The following is a 17,042-nucleotide window of genomic DNA, read 5'->3' as shown; positions in this document are numbered from 1 at the left end:
CTAATGGACTTTGTGAGAAAATGAACCAGGTGGTAATGGATCTTCTAAAAACGTTGCCCCTGGAAGAACGCAGTCTGTGGCCTGAGAAGTTGCCCGATCTGGTGGACCTATACAACCACATCCCGGTAGGTTCCACCAACTGTACCCCGGCTTACCTAATGAGGGCAAGACCTGGTAAGTTACCTGTTGACCTGGAAATGGGAGTCCTGACACCCGAGGACACTTCACCAGAAACAGACTGGGACACAGAGAGGCAGCAGCAGTACCGGAGAGTACAGGAGAGCGTGGAGCGAAGTCTCTGTCAGGCTAGGGAAAGACAAGAGAAAACTTACAACCAGTATGCTCCCGCTGTTCCCCTGGTACCCGGAGAGCAGGTCTTGAAGAGGAAGAGACGGCTCCACAAGTTGGACGACCAGTGGGAGAAGGACCCGTACACCGTACTGCCCTCAAGCCACGAGAACCCGAAGGTTTGTACCATCAGTAAAGACGGAGGGGAAACCACAGCCATTGTATCCCGGGACCACCTGAAGAAGTGTCCCGAACAACTGAGGAACCCTGAAGAGGAACAAGAAGACCATCGACCCGTAGAGGAAAGGGAAGATATGGTTAGTACTGTGCTTGGGGACTTCCCTCGGTCTTGGACTCAAGTCAATGGTGCAGTTGTGGTACCCGTACTCACCTTCCTCCAACCAGCATCCCAAGCACCTACGGAGCAACAGGTAGAGCTGGAAGAACAGCCGGTCCAGGAGGCAGAAGATTCCACACAAGCAGAACAGGAGGATCAACCCTCTGCTTATAGTGAGCCTGCCGTACCCCTAGTGAGACAAAGAGCCGGTAGACAGCTGCCCAGTTTACCCTTGACAGCTCCTACACCCTGTAGTTCAGGGCCAGACAGTCAGCTCTGTAGGTCCACTAGGGCCACTAGAGGCCAGTTACCCGCACGCTGGAGGATTTGAAGTGTATAAATTGTTTTATTTATGTTTATCTGTGTATTGTTGCTTGTGTATAATTTTGTGTTTCCAGTTATTTTTAGGAATCCTTGGTGGATCTACCGGGAATCCTTGTACAATTAGTTGGAGCGTAACCCAGGATGGACTAGAGACTGTTAAGGACTCGGGGTAGGACAGACCCCTACCTGGTTACGTCTCCCTGTTTTGGTGAAATGGACACCTTGCTTTCTTCAAAGACTGCACCCGGTTACGGACATGCCGTGACCAGCTTTATGTGTTTCTTATTGTATCGTTATTGTTATATCTTGTTATGTTTTTCTAAAATATGTTTAGTCCCGGAGTACTAAATTTCACTAGGGGGGAATGTGACACCCCAGGGGTCTGGTTGCCACAGTGATAGAGATGTTATGTCTGAGAGCAGGTGGGAGGTCCTTTGGTCAGGGATCCTGTGCATGCCACACCTCCTGCCCAGTCTTGGGAGGGGAAGAACTTCCCCTATATAAACCCGGGGCTGAAGCAGGGTTAGCAGTCAAGGAGAGTAGAGACAAGAAACAGCAGAAGCAATACTACTACGAGTCAGGGGCTGGCAGCTGCAGAGCTCGCCCTGACTGAGAAGCTTTCTTACCGGACCCGGCGTCCGAGGCTGTGGGGACTAACTCTTACCCAGCAGCAGAAGCCGACCGGCAGGGGATTTCAGGTCCTCAGGCCCAGAAACCCGAAGGCACGGTCACACGCGTGGGACCAGCACCGCCATCGTGGAGCGGAAGCCATTAGAAGGCCCCGAGTCACCGGCCATACGGGTGAGCACCACACGGTACACTCAGGGACGTGGGCTACTTATATCCGCTTCTAGCAAGGTAGCCAGAAGAGTACAGTCAGTTTGGGAGGCCTACAACTCCGCCTGGCCAGGGGAGATCCCATCTGCTCAAGGACTGACCAGGCCCCGTTCACTAGCAAGTACTCCGGGAGGGTCTATCGTTGTTACCAGTAAAGACCCTGAATTACACCGCACCGTCTCTGAGTGGTTCCTGCTACCCCCATCATCCACATCTGCTGCCCTGAGGCCATACCCCTCCCGTTGGGGGTTATACCATCTACGCTGCACCATCCATCCACCGGCCTCAGCGGACTGTCCTGCAGCGGCAGCTCCATAGCTGCATTCAACGGGTGGCGTAGTCGTCCTGCATCTACCGCTGTTACATCGCCGCTCAGTTTGACTCCCTGGGCACGGACCGGGTCACCGCCACGAGACTACAACCCTCAAGAGATCCGGCTCCGGGTAAGCTCCCGCGTGCGCAACGCAGTGCGACACAGGCCCAGGGGCGCGTCAGATCCCAGGGGGTACGGTGAGTGCAGGATGGCACCCGTATGCCCCGAATCTGCCAGGTGTAAGAGGGATCAGGCCGCAAGAAGGGACCGGCCCCTGGACCAGCCATGTTACTTCAGGGCTCGGCTGGAAAAATCGGAGGCTTCTGGCTTTTATAGTGCAGTTGCCAAAGCCTCATCCTAGTCACCGTGAGGGCCAAGTAGGTCCGGGAACTCCAGGTTGCCCAGAGGGACTTCAGAGCCCCCGATCGGGACTGTGTGTGGGAAGCGCAGGGCAAGAGGGAGAAGACCCAGCGTGGGAAGTCGGTCTAGTAAGGAACATAAAGAAAGTGGGGTTCCGTCAAGCGCTCCTGATCAATTTGAGAAAGTGCTGGACCCCTTATCTGGTAGACGCAGTGCGACGCGGAAGGCTGACACCCGTACAGTGTACCTGAGAACCTTGAACAAGAACTGTGAGTAAAGCTCGGATGACTGCACTGCACTGCCTCTGTCAGTTACTCCTGCTGCGCCATCTCTCCTGCACCACAAGCCCCAGCATCACCACCATCTGCACCTACACTGCCCGGGGGCCTGCTCCACCTGTGGGGAGCAGAAACATCCCAGCGGCCATCCCATCACCCCCGGAGGTCTGCAGCAGTGCCGGTAACCATTACCGGAAACCACAGGTGGCGTCACGAGACAAACTGTACACTAAAACCCCTTTTTAAAGAGAGACCCAGAGTACGGGCCCGGGAGCCGACTGCCGTGACCTCCTAAACAAGGTAAAAGGCCCGGGTACCGAGTCCCCTATATTCCCCCTGGGTGACACAGTGCTGCCAGTAAAAAACGGACATGTCAGCTTGTTTTACCCACGGTCCGTGGAAACACACTGACGTGCGCAGACACGTTCATTAGAATGGGTCTACGTGTATCAGTGTCTTCAGTACGTGTGGAAACCACAGGTACCGGACACACTGTTGTGTGAAAGAGGCCTTACACTGCCTGGCTATTAACAATGAAAGTGTTTTTATGTGTACTAGTGCAGGCCACACCTAACCCCAGCTGTAGTTTTTGGCAGCACTGCAGGCACACCTCACCTATGATGAAGAATGAGCGAAGCCTTGGACAGCAAAGGAGCACCAGGTCCTTCTATCTCAGAAAAGGGGAGACTTAATCTCTTATCTATCTGCCATCTGCAGCTTCATCTCCCTCCTCCCCCTCCTCTAAAAGTATTAATCCCTCCTTGATGGGGATAATTTTCTTTCTTTTTTTTAAATTCCGAACTTTGTAAAAAAAAAATGTACTTTCCGGCACCATAACTCTTTATTTTTCAGTTAATGAAGACATTCTGGGGAAAGGGTTTTTTGCACACTCAGCTGTATTTTTTTTTATTGGTATTTGCAATGTTTTGTTTGCTTTTAATTGCATGTATTGGGGGAGGTGCCTAGATCGAAAAATGGCAAATCTGGCGGTTTTATTTTTCTTTTGTTACTGCATTTACTAGTTTTATTTTATATTGATTGAACTTTTGCAGACAAAGCAATGCGGAATAGGCTTTTCATTATTAGCATTATTTATGTATTACTATTATTAATTATTTATTATCATCTTTATTATTATTAATTATCATCATTGTTATTTATCATTCCCATTAATTATTATTTACGTATTATCATTATATTATCATTATTTATTCATTATTATTTATTATGTATATTAATTATTTATGTATTACTTTTATTATTTATGTATTATTACCATTACTATGATTAATTATTAGCATTGCTAGTATTAATTATAATTATTATTATTAGCATTATTATTATTAGCATTAACATTATTAGAAATATTAGCATTAATTATTAGCATTAGTGTTATTAGCATTAAGTATTTTAATTATTATTTGTGTATTAATATTATCAGCATCATTGTTATTATTATCATCATTGTTATTTTTGTATTTTTTGGGGGAGTCGGGTGAATTGAACTTTTTTTTTAATATTTTTCATATTTTTAAATCTTTAGTTAACTCCCTTAGGTGAATTGAATCTGCAGTTGTATAATTGCTTGTATGATATACTGCAATAATAAATCTGGGCTTAATGGGAGGATTAAGGCGGAAACAAAGATGGCCTTCAGTAGATAAAGGGGGGCTAAGGAGTATGTCATGCAGCAAGTGGTGGCGGGGGGGGTGATCGGTGCCAGAACTGGATCTACCCCCTAGAGTGCAGGTTGACAGTGTCATTTAAATGTTTACACAGCAGCAATCAGAGCCAGTCCTGACCGTTGCAGTTAAAGGTAAGTGCCATGTGAAAGGGTTAAAATACAGATGGAGTAGCCAATGAAGATGATTCAGTACCAGATTTCACAATACTGGTTGAGTACATTATTAAAATAGACTTCAGACTTGATGAAGCTGGTGTACTTACTTTGAAAATGAATGTCACATCACAATGGCAGTATAATCCTTTTTTGGAAGTTTTTACCCTTTTGATGTAAAACTGAGCAATTAATAAAAACATAGCTGCTTTTTTATTTTTTTTTTATTCCAAAAACAGCGCCACTCCTGTTCACAGGTTGTGTATGGTATTGCAGCTCTTATTTACCTGTATGGAAAGCTGAAAGAAAGCCTCGATTTTTTTTTTCTCTCTGATCCTAAACATTGGGGCGACAAGAGGATAATTAATCAGTCATTCCCAGTAAGATTGTCCTTTCATTCAATTCAAATACATTTGTTAAAAAATATATATATATATTTTTTTACTCTCATGGCCATTCTAGGGTTAACCCAAAATGTGTTTTCTTGTCTGTAAAAAACCGAAGAATGAATTTACGGATCCGTAGATCGAATGGTTTTTGAAGTTCTTACGCTGTGTGCACACAGAGACTTTTTCGGAGCAGAAACTGAGCGGAAAGTTTTCGAAAAAGTTTTGAGCTTTGGAAAAATTCCACTACAAATCCTCCTCAAAAAACTCATTGTGCTGATAGATTAAGACCTGAACCCTGCAGATATTCTTGTTCTCCTCGTTGAGCATGCATGACCAAAAAATAATAATACAGGCGCAGCTGAAACCATATCATTCCTGTATGTGCCGTGTCATGTCTCACGCCTTAGAGATGAGCGCTCACAATGGAATTAGCCCTGGGGGCCGTGTTTTCGCAGCCTTCACCTGAGCAACATAATTGGAGGTTTGTTTTTTTTTTTTTGCAATCTCCCCAGGGTCGGAGTGAGCTCAGGTGTGCGCTACATGTCACATCCTTACAAGAAAGTCCAACCCTGACAGGGTTAAACCCAGGAATCCTGGGTAGGAGGTGTGACCCCTGTATGTTTGGGGAGGAGGAGTTTCCTACACCTGTGTCAATAGGTAACTGGTTCCCCATACAGATCTGTACTGACCAGGCGGGAGGTTCTGCAGCAGTGATTCCAGAGTGACAGCGGACGGGTAAGAAATCACAGTAGGCTTACTCCAGTGATAGATAGATAGATATACACACACATAATTGTGCTTTTGTTTTTGCTTTTTATTGTATTATTTTCTCCTTTTTTCTTTCTAATTCCATGTCATATTATAATTTTATTATATATATATATATATATATATATATATATATATTAGTTGTTTTTAAAATTTTTATTGGGATTGGTCATGCGGTATTTTTTTCATTTTGACTCTGTTATTTTATTTTTTTAACATTAATACATATATTTTCTTTTTCATGTTTGGTGTATTTATTCTATTTTTATTATATTTTATAATTGAACGTTCATTTTCTTATGGATTGGTCATTCTGGATTATATATATATATAATATTACAGTACAGACCAAAAGTTTGGACACACCTTCTCATTTAAAGATTTTTCTGTATTTTCATGACTATGAAAATTGTACATTCACACTGAAGGCATCAAAACTATGAATTAACACATGTGGAATTATATACTTAACAAAAAAGTGTGAAACAACTGAAAATATGTCTTATATTCTAGGTTCTTCAAAGTAGCCACCTTTTGCTTTGATGACTGCTTTGCACACTCTTGGCATTCTCTTGATGCAAAAGGTGGCTACTTTGAAGAACCTAGAATATAAGACATATTTTCAGTTGTTTCACACTTTTTTGTTAAGTATATAATTCCACATGTGTTAATTCATAGTTTTGATGCCTTCAGTGTGAATGTACAATTTTCATAGTCATGAAAATACAGAAAAATCTTTAAATGAGAAGGTGTGTCCAAACTTTTGGTCTGTACTGTAATATAATATATATATATATATATATATTTATTTATTTATTATATTAGTCCTGTAGTTTGGTTTTTGATTATAAATAAGGACGATATTTCCATTTTCACCCCAAAAAAGGCAGGGGTGTAATAATTGCTGTTTTTAAGGTTGAATGTAGACTTAAGACAACCGAGTTCCACTTGTAAACCAACATGTTGATCCAGAGGAAAACAAAAGCCCCATGGGGCAGAAAACCTAGTAGCCCCATATTAGGGGAAAAGTTCCTTCCTGACTCCACGTGCGGCAATCAGATTAGTTCCCTAGATCAGCGCCCCATCACAGAATCTAATGCCCATAACCTATAAGATTATATTTTTCAAGAAAAACATCCAGGCTCTCCTTGAACTTTTTCTAGCGAATCAATAATTACAACATTATTTGGCAAAGAGTTCCACAGTCTCCCCGCTCTTGCGGTAAAGAGTTCCACAGTCTCCCCGCTCTTGCGGTAAAGAGTTCCACAGTCTCCCCGCTCTTGCGGTAAAGAGTTCCACAGTCTCCCCGCTCTTGCGGTAAAGAGTCCACAGTCTCCCCGCTCTTGCGGTAAAGAGTCCACAGTCTCCCCGCTCTTGCGGTAAAGAGTCCACAGTCTCCCCGCTCTTGCGGGAAAGAGTCCACAGTCTCCCCGCTCTTGCGGGAAAGAGTCCACAGTCTCCCCGCTCTTGCGGGAAAGAGTCCACAGTCTCCCCGCTCTTGCGGGAAAGAGTCCACAGTCTCCCCGCTCTTGCGGGAAAGAGTCCACAGTCTCCCCGCTCTTGCGGGAAAGAGTCCACAGTCTCCCCGCTCTTGCGGGAAAGAGTCCACAGTCTCACTGCTCAGAGGACGTTCACTCGGTAGCATCGGCGGGTAGCACTATAAACGTGGACTGATGTGGGTACTAATTTTGGATACATTGTCATGGAGATGAGATGCGGTCCTTAATTCGATGTTGGGCACATTGGACAATAAATGGATAGGATGTCCTTGACATAGACTTTAATGCACGGTAACCCTGTAAGGCAGATACTTGGGTAAACGTTTCATGGAATGTAACATTTGATTTGTGTGTGAACCGAGTCCAAGTGATACATTTTGTACATGAGAAGAGACGCTTGTCAGTCAAGTTCTGCTGATCTCGGGTTCTTTCCCTTTGATCAGGAGCAAACCAAAACAACCAGCCCCTCCCAGTGCAACAGTAGCCAATTTTTGAGATTATTTGCTCAGCCGACGGACCATGAAATGTTTTCCAAGCATCATTTATCATTACCGTATATTATTAATAACTTTCAATGCCGTTAATCATAGCCTTGCCTTTCTTGACATGACCTCATAGTGTTAGTTCTCAGGGTAGGGCATTCAGGAGTTTCACTACTCTAACTGTAAAGAACCCTGTGTGAAGAACCCTATGACCTGGACATTGCTGGCAGCTTTGGGCATCTGCCATTGATCTAGTGCTCTATAAAAATGGTCTTCAGTCATTTAACCCCTTGAAGGGTTCCCCTTGTCAGCTCATGAGTCCACCTGCAGCACAATCATTGGGGGGGTTGATGCTTTACTATAGCGGACCTTACAAAGGACCACCAGTCTGTCTTAGGCTTCCATCCCCGCCTAATATATTCTCTGTTGATGCAGTAGTAATTTTTCTCTAAAAGTCTAGGAGTCTCAAAGTATTAGATGATCACTGCTACAAATCTCTGGGGAGAGGGCAGAGAAAGGGAGGGAAAAAAAAGTTAAATTAGGTTTATTAAAGAATAAAAGAATCAAAAATCCACCCCACAAAAAAGAAAAAAATAAAAGTAGTGAAAAAAATGAGGGAAAAAAAAATGTTTCAATTGCTCTTTTTCCATTCCTATCAGAAAGAGTTAATAAAAGTTAATCAATAAGTTATGCCTCTTAAAATAGTGCCATTAAAATCTTCAAATTGGCCGCAAAATAGAAGTCCGCGTACAGGGGGAAAGTAAAAAAAAAAGTTATGGCTAAGGCCGAGTTCACATTACATCTAGGTCGCACGTTGGGGCTTCCTCTGATTGGGAGGGATCCCTGGATGGAGCCATTCACTATAATGAGCCAGACTTTGTCACTCTTTGCTCTCTGAAGCGGCCACGGAGCAACTGACATGTGACTTGAATGTAAATGTGAACTTTAGCCTAAAAGCTATAATAATAATAAATAAAAGATAGTTGCATCTTTGTGGTCCAAAATATGTGCAGAAGAGTCTTGAGTTCCTGAACTACCCCAATGACTTACATTTACTGCAGCAGTATCACTGTAATGAGGCACCTTATGGCGACACACTCCAGACAGGTAGGGACTAGTTGCAAAAGGGTACATACCATTGAGACTGTAGTCACGAACAGGTAAAAATATTTTAGGTAGAAAGTTTGGTGCCTCCTCTCTCTGATATGTTCACATTTCATAAATGCCAATATATGCTTGGTTGCTAATTGGATATCTGATACATCCAATTGTTCTTATGTCCTCCAGATAAAAGAATGCACTTACTTAAAGGGGAGGAACGTCCCAATTCTCACCATTCTGGGCATTATACTATTATTATTATTTAATTTTCAATTGATTATACATACTTAGTACTCTGAGTGCACAGGGGTGTAGTGTTCTGAATGGATTTGAATCTAATTGACACATTAAAGCCAAATACATGCGTCAAATTTATTTAGGAGTGTGCACCTCTTGATACATTTTGCATACCTTACTCCAGCAGTATAACAGATGATATTCTCAGATCTTCATTTGATTATGACGACTTAGTATTCTGAGTGTGCAAGGGTGTAACGATCTGATCAGCACAGACAGCTGAAAAGATGCATCAAATTTATTTAGAAGCGTGCACCTCTTTATACATTTTATGGACCTTACTCCAGCAGTATAAAGGTTGATGTTCTCAGATCTTCATTTGATTATGACGACTTAGTATTCTGAGTGCCCAAGGGTGTAACATTCTGAAAGGTTTTGGATCTGATCAGCACGGAAAGCTGAAAAGATGTATAAAATTTATTTAGAAAGAGTACACCTCTACATACATTTTGTGTACCTTACTCCAGCAGGGAAAAGGTTTCTGTTCTTAGTTCTTCATTTGATTATGACTGTTAAGTACTCTGAGTGCACAAGGGTGGAACATTCTGAATGGATTTGGATCAGATAGTCAGGGAAATTATTTATAAGAGTGCACCTCTTGATACATTTTGTATACCTTACTCCAGCAGGATATAGTTGCTGTTCTCAGTGGGGGTCTGGCCATATAGGTATCCCGCAATGAAGGTGCCCCCATGGTACCATGTATTGAAGGACAATAGCTGAAAATACTTCCATGGATGCCTTATTTCGGATCGGTACAATATAATTATGGCCGTGTCTGCGAGGCTTTAGAGATACAATCAACTGTTAATTTGGAGTTTTAGTTCTCCGCTTGTTCCGCGTTCATGATAATTGTCCCTAATGTAACCTGAACTGCCGGTAATTCTCGCACATTGTGACTTCACACCTGAATTTATAATTAATGCCTTCGAGAAAAAACACCTTTTAACCCCTCGCCTCCGCAGCCAATTTTCATTTTTGTGCTTACCGTTTTTCCTCCTTTTCTTCTAAGAACCATAACTTTTTTTACTTTTCTGTCTCTATAGCCATAAGAAAGCATTTTTTTTTTTTTTTGAAGGACAAGTTAATTTAATATTTGAATTGTATTATTATGAACGTGGTGCTACCAAATATGTCTTTATTTTTCTAATTTCTGTATTTTTAAGGGGGGAGAGGAAGGGGATTCCAACTTTTATATTTTATACATTTTTTTTTTTTCTATCATCTGGATTATTGTAAAGGTTTTAGGATAAAGCTATCTGCATACTTTTAGGACAGGCTGCAGTTTTTGCTGTGGATTCAAAGGTTGGGGTTTATTGTGTAACAAATCTACCACCTTTAAAGATTAAAGAGTACCATTAAAATTTTTTATTTTTTTTAACCTGGTGTAAATGCCGCTGTTCTCCTGAATTCGGCATCGTTTTTCTCTTTTTTCCTGCGCCACTCCGTTCCTGAGATATGGCTTCTCTTCCTGGTATATAAATCTTAGCCAACTAGGTGTGGTACTTAGGATGACACACCCACAAAGAGATGGGCATCACACCCACTTGGCTAAAAAGACTAGATTTATATCCAGAGAAGAGGAGGCCATATCTCAGGAACGGAGAGGAGCAGGAACAAAAGAAAGACATCGCCGGATTCAGCAGAACGACGACATTTACACCAGGTAATAAAATTACATATTTATGGCAAGGTTTACTTTTAAATCCACACCATGAATTAATTTTCCATGTAGAATCTGGATGGATTTTCTCAGCAATGTGTGGATAAAATTTACTAGAATCACACCCATGCCGTGCCATATGTCCAGCTATAAAAAGTGACACATGTCCTACGAGGCAAAGTGCCAGACACTTGTCCTAGCATACAAATTGGTAGAGCTCCAGTCTTCTCTCCCATGTACAGTGTAGTCACATGAACAACTATACAGAATGCAACATTTCCTAACACACGAAGTGCCAGCCAAAGTCCGTCATCTCTACGTGTAGAACACACCCCTATTCCTGTCGGACCATTGTCCCTTCTAATGTGACACTTCAGAGACCCCCCCCCCCCCCAATCAGGATCTGTGGAGGTCCAAGAGGTCTGAGCCCCAGCGATCAGCAAATTATCATCTAATCTACAGAAAGATGGCACTCATCAGTCACCATGCGTCTTCTCCAGTCCCAAACAGATCACTTTCTGTCTCGGGATCTTAAAGGATTCCAAAAAACAGGGAATGGGATTCCTTGGCCACTTTGTGGATTGGTGTAAATTTATCTGATTGTTCTTATGTCCTCTATGCAGGAGCATGCACTTATATAAAGGAGAAGAACTTTCCAACCTTATAATATATGTTATCAGAGGAGTTTGCTTCTTTCTCCACCTACAAGCCACTTCTCTTCCCCTGCCACCTGATCCTATCATTCACTTCTTAGCTATTGAAGTCAATGGAGAAGGCAGAAGGGGCAGAGAGAAAGAGAGGGAGAGAAAATTTCACACACATGGACGTATGATAATGATGATTTCTAATAAGTGTTTGAGCTGATCCCAGAGCTGGATGCACAGTTACACTGCTCAGTATTGCTGTATAATGTTCTCCATGATGCTGCCTCTACTGGACATGTGTTACATAGAGACAGGAGTGCAGGAATCCCACGTGTGTGTGTGTGTGTGCTGTGTATGGGAGACGTCATGGCAGCTGGTCTCCACACAGCAGCTCAGAGACAACTGAAAATTGGAGATAGAACCAGCACAGGGGAAAACTGGTGAAAAAGACAATAAAAGTCAAGAAATAGTATTATTCCTTACAAACACTCACAGGAGAGGTCACCTGAATCTACAGGTATGATTTAAATTGAACTCCATTCACATCCAGAGCTGCCTTTTGAAATTCTTCAGGTTATAATTCTTCTGTTTTGTGCCTTTGGTAAAGGCAGCTTTGGATTTGACTGAGGTGTTATAGTTATACAGAAAACTATTGTTTACATCATTGAATTTGCTATTCAGCACTTTGGGAAAGCTGGGTGGCAACACCATATGAGATGATATCAGATAAACTGTCTTCTAACTCTACAAAAACTGAGATATAACTCAACTCCATTAGAATAGTATTTTTATTTTATTTCAGAGGTAAATGCCCTCTAGACTGTTTGTTTTTTTTTGTATCGGCAGATCAATAAGAGGTCAGAGCTCCGTTACGTACAGACACATCTGAACACTGAACACAGACTTATATTGTCAGATCCGTGACTCATGTTTGTTTTCAAGTAAAGATAATCTACGCCCAGACTAACATAATAGATGATATAAGGAATTAATATAATGCAGTTTAATCTGTACAAGAATATAACTACTATAATACTGCCCCCTATGTACAAGAATATAACTACTATAATACTGCTCCCTATGTACAAGAATATAACTACTATAATACTGCTCCTATGTACAAGAATATAACTACTATAATACTGCCCCCTATGTACAAGAATATAACTACTATAATACTGCCCCCTATGTATAAGAATATAACTACTACAATACTGCCCCCTATGTAAAAGAATATAACTACTATAATGCTGACACCTATATATGAGTATAACTGCTATTATACTTCCTACTATGGATCTTTACATATGTGATAAGTTGGTGTAAGCAGTTGTGGTTGGAGCTCTGGGTGCTGTAAACTTTATATATTTCTCTCTGCTTTTTCCTCAATTATTTGGGCAGCGACTCCTTTGATGATACAGGCAGACTTATTAGTAAATCTCGCCTGTCACCGGTTTCTGTACTGGTCCCGCTGACCCCAGAGGACGTCATTATGTTGTGTACAGTCAGACACTTCGGTCTTGTCATTCAGTATCCGCCATGTAATGAACTGTCAGGGGATTTAAATCCCTCCATCGATACTACTAAACATGGATTATATTATCTGTGTGTGGTTTGACCATTTGATCTTCTGTGTCCAAAATATCTAGTAGCGCCCCCCTTATAATAGGGAATATTTACACCTAACAGGATAATCGTGCATACAGAACCTGGGGTATAGATGTGAGCAGCGGGTCTGTGACTGCAGGGTTTAGCTGTATTGTGTTCATAGTCTCAATTCATACTGTTCATGGTTGTGTCCAAGAACCGACAAGTAATTACTGGCACATAATCTGCTAAATTAGTAACTAATTATACTTATATTTACATAGTGTATATAACGGTTGTATTTTCTCATCCATAATGGAGTTGGCGTCCCGGCCCAATGGCAGTTTTTGAGACCCAAACTAATAGCATCGTATATGTCTGTGATGCTGTTACTTCTTGTGATCGCAATATGGACAAGAAAATATAACCGCTATAACATTATTTGGATTTTCCCTTTGCCTGATTCTTAAAGTATAACTGTTGTTTTAATTTTTATTACACTATTTTATTATTTCAAATCTTTATATCATAAATCAATAGTACACGTGGAAATAAGAAACTTTGTAATAAATCTAATCAGAGAAATCTGATTCTTTCTCCTCCCGGACTGATCTTTCATTCTCAAAATTCTTAGTTCACAGGTAAAATCTGTCTACAGGGAATAAAGACTTTCCCGTTACTGAGATAGGAGATGACTGTCGGTGCTGAGAGAGTTCTATGGAACCTGCAATAGAATATCTGTGTTCCTCTAGCTCCTCCTCTCCATAGAATGTCTGTGTGTCCCTCTAGCTCCTCCCCTCCATAGAATATATGTGTGTTCCTCTAGCTCCTCCCCTCCATAGAATGTCTGTATGTTCCTCTAGCTCCTCCCCTCTATAGAATGTCTGTGTTCCTCTAGCTCCTCCTCTCCATAGAATGTCTGTGTGTTCCTCTAGCTCCTCCCCTCCATAGAATGCCTGTGTGTTCCTCTAGCTCCTCCTCTCAATAGAATGTCTGTGTCCCTCTAGCTCCTCCTCTCTATAGAATGTCGGTGTGTTCCTCTAGCTCCTCCTCTCCATAGAATGTCGGTGTTCCTCTAGCTCCTCCTCTCCATAGAATGTCTGTGTGTTCCTCTAGCTCCTCCCCTCCATAGAATGTCTGTGTTCCTCTAGCTCCTTCGCTCCATAGAATGTCTGTGTGTTCTTCTAGCTCCTCCCTCCATAGAATGTCTGTGTGTTCCTCTAGCTCCTCCCCTCCATAGAATGTCTGTGTTCCTCTAGCTCCTTCGCTCCATAGAATGTGTGTGTGTTCCTCTAGCTCCTCCCCTCCATAGAATTTTAAAAGCACCAATTGTCATCTCCTATCTCAGTAATGGAAAAGTCTGTCTTCACTGAATACGGATTTTACCCATGAACTGAGAATGAAAGATGAGTCCGGGAGGAGAAATAAGCAGATTCCTCTGATAAGATATATTACAAAGTTGCTTATTTTCATGTGTACTATTGATTTAGGACATAAAAATTACATTCATGGTTGCACTCTAAATTTGATAGCGCCCTGTCTAGTACTCTCCCCATATGGTATACTGTCATGCAGTGACTTAAAATAATAGTGCTACAGTATGTTTCTATACATTGGTTAAATAAAACTTATATAGAGTTTCCTAAATAATAGTGCTGTCATACGCTATAAAAATGACGTTGCGTTGTGTGGTATATTATGTAGTTAAATACCGGCCATACTGTGCTCAAGTAATGCCAACATCCGGAGAATGAATACCCATAAAAGTGCTATGCGCTGCCTAAATAATACTGCCATACAACTACTATGATATGCACAAGATAGTCACAAAGTGCAAATAGGAAAACAATCTAAAATTTGCACAACCCCTATTGTAATGTGAGAGTGCACGTGACCTGAGTGCTTTACAGGTGTGCAGGGTGGGGTTACCTGCTGCAAGGAGAAACGACTTTCCGATATTTCCCCCCTGAACTCTGTAGTATTGTGTCACAAAGACTGGAGACTTTTTCAAGCATGGATGTGACTGCTCTCGGCCGCTCCCTGATATATACCGCTCCTGTGCTAGCATTAGTCGCTGACTTCTGCATACAATCTATAGGCAATGGCTTAAGAACGTCAAAGGCACAAGTCACTCCAGGAAATAGGCGTTTCCTCTATGACTATATTTAGGGAGCTCCGTTATCTCTGGAACACAATGTGAAATATTCTTCTGCGTGACGTGAGCGCAAATTTGTTATCTGCGAGTACAACAGGAGCTTTTATTGTCATGTGACATAGCGGTCGGCCATAAAACGTCAGGAGTCTGCGATGTCCTCACATGGGCAATACTGGTTGAAGAGACTTACTTCTTTTTACCCATAATGCAGAAATATGTAAATCAGCTCTCCCCTAGAAGGAAGAAAAGTATCACTTGTCATCCAAAGAGCGTTCCATCTGTAGTCTGCTGTATCAGGATTTTCAGAATTCCGTAGCTAAAGACTAAGGGCAAATCAAATTTGCTACAAATTTCATTAAAAAAAATTGGATTTGCCAGAATTTGCTAATTAATTTGCTCGATTACAGTAAAATGGCTATCATTTTGCTAGATTCTTTTTTTAGGGCCGGGAAGGGGATAAAAATAATAAAATATTACTCGCCTCGCCCCTCAACTGTCCTGCAGCGGCAGCTCACAGAAGAGGCGACGCATGTCATAGGCGACAATAACATGTGTGAAGCCTCGTCAGCTTGGGACGTGTCTGAATGCTGAGTGAGTGAGCGAGGTGGCAGACGAGGAGCTGAGGCAGCAGGACAGGTTGAGTATAATATTTTATTATTTTTTTAATCCCTTCCCGGCCACCTGTTTATTTTACTTTAGGGTCTGGAGAGACATCCGAGCTTAACAAACGTCTTTCAATTGCGGGAGTAGGGCACTTTTAATTTGCATTGAATGAATTTGATGCAAATCATATTTACCCTATTAAATTCATGTGAATCTTTAGAATTCGAATTTCAGGACATTTGCTGATTCACCTTTGATTAATTTGTCGGTGCCCATGTGACATAAATTAGCCAATGAATGATGACTTCAGTGTTTTAAAAAGCCACATGGTAGGCTCTGTCCTTTGTCACAATAGTGAAGACAAAGGAACTGTCTAAGGACATCAGAACTGATATTATTAGCAAACACGAGATTTCAAAGAGCATAAGGCCTTTTCCAAAGACCTTGGTATCCCAGTTTCAACCGTGTGCAATGTTGTTATTAAGAAGTTTGCTAAGTATGGAACCGTCAAGAACCTCCCTGGACGTGGGGGAAAGAGGAAAATTGGCAAGAGATGTCTTCAAAGGTTGGTATGAATGGTGGAAAAAACACCACGTTAAATATCCAAAGACCTGAAGGCCAACCTGGAACAGTCTGGGGTCATGGTTTCAACAAGTACCATACGCCACACACTAAACTAAGCACAGCTTTATGGGTGAAGGCCAAGAAAGAAACCATTGCTGAAGAAAAGACATAAAAGGGAACGACTTATCTTTGCCAAAGAGTACATTGACAAACCACAATCTTTCTGGGAAAATGTTCTGTGGACAGATGAAACAAACATAGAGCTTGAAACAAACATATAGCTTTTTGGCAATGCAAAGCAATAGTTTGTTTACAGATGGAGCAGTGAAGCAAATAAGGAAAAGAACATCTTGCCAACAGTTAAGCATGGTGGAGGATCCATAATCCTGTGCGGTTGCTTTACTGCATCCGGTACTGGAGGCCTTGACCATATCACAGGAATCATGAAATCAGAGAATTATCAAGAGATTTTAGAGTGAAATGTCCTACCCAGTGTAAGAAAACTTGGTTTGAGTCGAAGATCATGGGTCCTTCAGCAAGACTATAACCCAAAGCACATATGCAAAAGTACACAGGAATGGTTGAAAAAGAAAAATGGACTGTTTTAAAATGGCCAGCAATGAGTCCTGACCTCAATCCCATTGAAAATCTTTAGGCTGAGCTGAAATCTGCCATTGGGAGAAAGAAACCTGCAAACATTCAAGAGCTCGAACAAA

At 41.9% G+C, this 17,042-nt stretch overlaps 1 protein-coding gene across 2 annotated transcripts in view; it reads left to right on the top strand.

Moving 5' to 3' along the window:
• The first annotated feature begins 3,342 nt into the window (after window positions 1-3,342).
• Window positions 3,343-17,042, top strand: part of TMPRSS2 (transmembrane serine protease 2) — a 42,738-nt gene continuing 29,038 nt past the window's right edge. Inside the window, exon 1 of one of the 2 annotated variants that reach the window (XM_073668473.1) lies at window positions 3,343-3,398. The gene's annotated coding sequence lies outside the window, so the exon portion shown is untranslated. Of the gene's footprint in view, window positions 3,399-5,457; window positions 5,699-17,042 lie in introns of those variants that run through there. The other variant, XM_073668471.1, reaches the window with a different exon arrangement.

This window comes from Phyllobates terribilis, unplaced genomic scaffold, assembly GCF_046119375.1.
Source record: "Phyllobates terribilis strain yellow unplaced genomic scaffold, ASM4611937v1 Scaffold_2__4_contigs__length_985480577, whole genome shotgun sequence".
Lineage (NCBI taxonomy): Eukaryota > Metazoa > Chordata > Amphibia > Anura > Dendrobatidae > Phyllobates > Phyllobates terribilis.
The sequence above is the reverse complement of the archived record's forward strand: the minus strand, read 5'-3'. Positions and strand labels throughout refer to the sequence as shown.